General features: G+C 36.3%; 1 long non-coding RNA gene across 1 annotated transcript; it reads right to left on the reverse strand.

Moving 5' to 3' along the window:
- Window positions 1-294: 294 nt before the first annotated feature.
- On the reverse strand, window positions 295-4091 carry LOC307151528. Its single transcript, XR_013819894.1, has 5 exons — window positions 4037-4091; window positions 2134-2194; window positions 1995-2045; window positions 1275-1380; window positions 295-881 (listed from the first exon to the last, which is right to left on the reverse strand). It is a non-coding gene; the product is annotated as an uncharacterized lncRNA (long non-coding RNA).
- Between the last annotated feature and the right edge of the window lie 1330 nt (window positions 4092-5421).

A 5421-nucleotide genomic window follows, 5' to 3' on the forward strand; every position in this document is an offset into this window, starting at 1 on the left:
AAAAATAGTTCCAAAATGAAAGTTGAACTGACGTCTTTGACGTCTTTTTTGGCCGTGAATTCCACGTCTTTTCTGCGTGTCTCTGGACGTCCAAATGTTTTGTTTTGTTTTCAGTTCTTCTGGATGTTTATAAGATGTGTTGCTGCCAAATGTATGTGTATATATAATCCTGCATATAAAATAATCACACCCATATTTGTGTAACATCGTGAAAGGCAATTAGGCAATTTTTACACATCTGAACTTGACAAGGTTCTAAAAAGGTCCAAAATCGGTCCGGTCAGACCTGAACGTCTATAAAACCGTTTAATCACGTGTACATCAATACATTATTTGTGGACTAAAGCAAAAAATAGTGCTATAATTTAGCACAACATTTTATTGTGAATATTACATTTGAAATGTCTTCTAGTTGTTAAACAACTACTATTCAGCTACTATTAAAAATAATAGAAATAGTACAATGTGTTAAATTATGTGGTAATGTGGCAATGTGGTAATGTGGCATTTTCAGTTTCACATTAAGGTTAAGCAGACATTAATCAAACCAGAATATAACAAAAGAACAGGAACAGTCAACGCATTCTATTTTTAGAGTCTTTCTATAATATTCCATCATTGATGAACAGAAGTCAGAGCTGTGGCTGTACTAAGTTTCAGTTACTAACAGTCTTGCATTACTGTTAAACAGCCATAAATAAAAGTTTTTAGAGTCTATGAAGTTTGTTTATGGCTTTATGGTTTTATGGTTTTTGTTTTGTTTATGGCTCATTTTTTAAATCCACCACCCCCAGCTGTTCCTGGAGCGTTCTTCAGGTGTTCCTCCACTGCTGCATCAATGTCTGAGTCTGGAGCATTTGGGCTCCACCTCATCACAGCATCTGAGGAAAGAGAATATGGTTTAAAACAAAGAAAAAGGCTAATTTCTAGGTAAATGACGTACTTTAAAAAAATATATATATCTGAAAATAACCATGTTATTTTACTGCATAATATTCTTATGTAATAATCATAATAATCTTAAGATGTTCTGCATTAAATGTGTTCAAAGTGAAAAGAAAAAAAACAAACAGCATTTGCCCTCTTCAATACTGAGCCTTTAAGAAAGACCCTTCACTAGGTGTGTAACTGTAAAAGTGAAAAGGACATTTCTGATAAAGACAGATGGTCTTTTAAAGAATATTCCCCTGAATAGATAAAAGTTAACAATAAAAATTACATTAATATTAGACAAGGAACAAGAGATTTTTTTAATGTCATAAGGCCAAAATTACCTTGAATTACATCGTACAAAACGTTCATGTAGCGTTGAATGACTTCTTTTCAATTTGGCCACCACTCCTCATATTGAAAATCGCCATTAAAGCATTTGACATGATTCTGTGAAAGAAATTACACAGGATTAGTTCACCTCAAAAAAAAAAAAAAAAAAAAAAAAAAAAAAAAAAAAAAAAAAAAATCCAAGTAAAGGTCAATTTAGGGGACACTGAATTGACAGCGAGCGAAAACAATGGTATCAATAATCATTCAATACTTGGTTAAATACTTGTACTTCTAACAAAGGTTGACAAACTTCAAATAAGCCAGTGTTTTAAACACACCATATATAGTTGGTTAAATTTTATTTCTGTCATGCCAAACATTTGGCCCATCCCACATAGGATTACAAGACACCACAAACTTATTTAGCAAACATCTACCGGTCGCATATACAAATCATTCGGAGAAATACATGAATACAAAATATACATACACATACACACACATCACATACAAACAAATCCTCGTCAACAGATCATATTGATAAAGAGCTTTTTTCCTCTTCTCCCAGGGCTCTCTCAAGATAATTGGCTAATTTATGTTTCACATGTGAACAGCCAGCTCAGTCTTTGAGCATCATCCATATTTACCAAATCAATCTATGATTTTATCTTACAAAACAAAAACAAAAATAACACTGTTCACAATAATTAGAAATATATAATATTTCTTACTTTCACTTTCAGTTGACATGGGGTAAGCGCTCCTTGAGGGTCTGGTGCCAGCTATTTCAAAATGTAAAGATTTGTAAAATGTAAATTAAATTTTGGATAGGACAACCCCATGGCTGGAAAAGACCATTAACACACACACCCTCACTTCCGTGCTCTCTCCCGAATGCAGCGGTCAAGAGGCAAGACAACATTAGGAAATTCTGTTGATGAAAACAAAACACACACAAACTTAAATAAGAGGGTAGTTAAATAGAAACAGTTAGCAATATTGTTTCATTTTTAACTACTTTGTGGATGTAGCAAAGATTTAGACTTCTTGTAATCCATTTGGACATAGTCAACTATTGTAGCTGTGGCAGAGTGGGGGGCTAAAAGAGCAAAGCTAGACAGCAAGGAAGTTAACATCAAATAAACTGATAAGATTTTCAATGTAGCCAACTACGCCACCTTGGGACTTTCGCCCAAGGATATACTCAGACAACACAGGTTCGTTTCTTTGGCAAAGAGGACTGAGACGGTTCTGACAATTAAAAACAATTTATTACAAAATCTTCTCACATTGAAAAAACACATTCACTAATAAATACCTTCCAAACATTTACCTCTTAATTACCTACATGTTAGCACAAAAAGGAAGGCATCACTAATAAATACCTTCCAAACATTTACCTCTTAATGACCTACATGTTAGTACAAAAGGAAGGCATTTAAATTACAATTAAAATAAAATAAAAGAAAGAAAAACAAAAAAAAACAAAAACTGGGGGTTAATCGAAGACACTAACAGGAGAAAGAATCTCTGACCCACCTTGTAAGTAATCACTCACTACACCCACACATTAGTGTCCCACACGACAAAGGCAATGAAACAAATCCACACTCAAGTGTGTTTAACACTGCACCCCAAATGGAGGTGGGCCAAATGACCCCCGTTCAGATGTCCCAGAGAGAACCCACTTAAGTTACAGGTTCCATAAAAATAAATAACCAAAACAAATTTATAAGGGAGACAAAAACAGCAGCGTAGTTTGGGGTCCGTGTATCCTGCTGATTACAGATGCACTTATACGGCTCTGAGCTGGAAGCACGCCGTTAGGCACGCCCCCCAACCTGCACACACATTCACAACAGTGAGATTTAAACACTTTTTAAATCAACAGAATCCCCCAAAGAAATCATACTCACTGCATCAGGACAATGTATATAAAATGACTGCATGCTGCAACATGCCCTCACTGCACTGTATCAACTGCAGAACAGGCTTTAGGTTACACACCAACATTAAACAAAAATAATAAATTAAATCACCTATCACTTTACACCCATCCACATACCTGAGATTGTACAAATAAGCCACCCAAACTACACGACTCCATCAGGAAAAGGCAGAAAAAGGGACAGCGAGAGAGTAACCAGAAACAGCTAAACAAACTCTGCTATGGGTGTCTTGCTTTTATTATAAGTGCAATCATGATAATGAGTAACCAGCCGGTTTCTAACACAGCTGAGTCTATGGGGAGATTATTCCCATTCTCCACCAGGGGGAGTAACAGAGGGAAATACCCAATCTGCTACATAGCCAACTAGCCATATAATAATCATTCACAATGACTAAATCCAAGGTAGCCAACCATGGTCCTCGAGAGCCACTCTCCTGCTTGTTTCCAAACTATCCCTGCCCTACTTCCTGCTGACTAATAATGGATCAGGTGTGCTGTCAGTCAGAAGCTGGAAGGGCAGGAATTGTTGGAAAACAAGCAGGGCAGTGGCTCTGGAGGACCAGGGTTGGCTACACCTGGTCTACATATTTTAAATTGTGAAGTGATAAGACTGATGTTCAAATATACACGTCACAGTGTAATACTGTGAATAATAGTGATAATACTATGACATTAGCTGGCTGTACATTAGCTTTTTCTTGAGCAATGACAGACATTATAGGCTCTATATTTGTAACTGTATGAACAATTATTTAGAAAAATGTATGTTTGTATTTAAGGTATATTGTGTATAAAATAAGATGCAGATCACAAAGTTCTCACATACAATGGGGTGTCCTCTGGGACTGGGATGATAAAGCAGAATTAGGAACTGGAGACAAATGGGTGAAAAATATTTAAGGTAAGAAAGGACACCTTAATCAATAAACACCATAACTATAAGGTAAAAAAAAAAAAAAAAAAAAAAACACACCTTTGTGAAGGACATTAAACAAGAAACAGATGCAATGTCTCTTTGGTTCTGTCAGATGGCCTGGAGAAGGATTCCCGAATTCTACGTCTGACAGATGGCTGTTCGTTATGTGACCCTGAAAGAAAAATTGCAACTTATTGTAATTTCGACAAGTACAACAAACAAAATCACATTTTAAAAATTTGTGATTACAAAATTGGTAATCTTAGAGTATGGTTAGAGAGCAACTTTATAACAGAGCAAACCTGAGCCATTAACTGCCTTAATATAGAGAGCACATAAACTGTCCTCCACATGACAATAATACACTCACAATACATTACAAATATGATCAAAAACTGAAGATTCGTTCTTTGCATACAGACAGGATTTATATTCATTATGCAAAAAGGCACGGCCATAAAGCATTACTTAAGTATTTAAAGCTGAGGCCATAGGTGAGGAATCAAGTAGTCTCCTTCCTGATACTTGCCTATTTTCATTGTCCATTACCTCACCTGCACAAATAGTTAATTTTATGGTAGTGTAAGATATAAACACAGTAAACCACAGTAAATCACAGAAACGTTTTGGGATATGTTAACATTTATGCAAAACGCCTCCTGACTCATGAAATATCCGAAATGGTCCGAAATAATAAACGGTCCATGAAGCACAAATGAGTAGCGCAGTTTCGTTCCGCTTTAATTAGTTGTTTTTTTTACCATTCACTGCTGGGTAATGTTGCGGTCGCGCCAGCGCGACCTATAACAAAATGTAATAACAAAAATGTCTAATGTCACATTTATAATACAAAATGTACTTACCCAACAGCAGATTTTTAGTTATTCGGCAACACAACAATGCACCCTCAAATCCTGCTCGCCTCGTGGTTGTAGAAAAACGGGAAACAGTTCCGGCAAGATGGCAGACTGAGTAGTCAAGCTGTTTCGTGCTCTCACAAAATTTCCCAAGTTAGTTTATTTTGACAAGTTTTTTTTCCCACCTCCACCTGCTAATACAGATACCCAAAGTTGTGGTGCCGATATGGAAGAACATTGTTACGAAATGGAAATAGCTGTAGGTTCGAGCAAAAGGGAGAGAGGAGCTGATTCTGATCCACCCACACCGAGTAAACCCCAAAAAGGGAAAAAGTCTAAAAAAACAACAGAGAGTGAGGAAAATGAGGTGCCCAATTCGGCTATTCTGGATGCAAGGCAAGGCAAGGCAAGGCAAGGCAAGGCAAGTTTATTTA

Source organism: Squalius cephalus (genome assembly GCF_949319135.1).
Source record: "Squalius cephalus genome assembly, chromosome: 23".
NCBI classification, from domain to species: Eukaryota; Metazoa; Chordata; class Actinopteri; order Cypriniformes; family Leuciscidae; genus Squalius; species Squalius cephalus.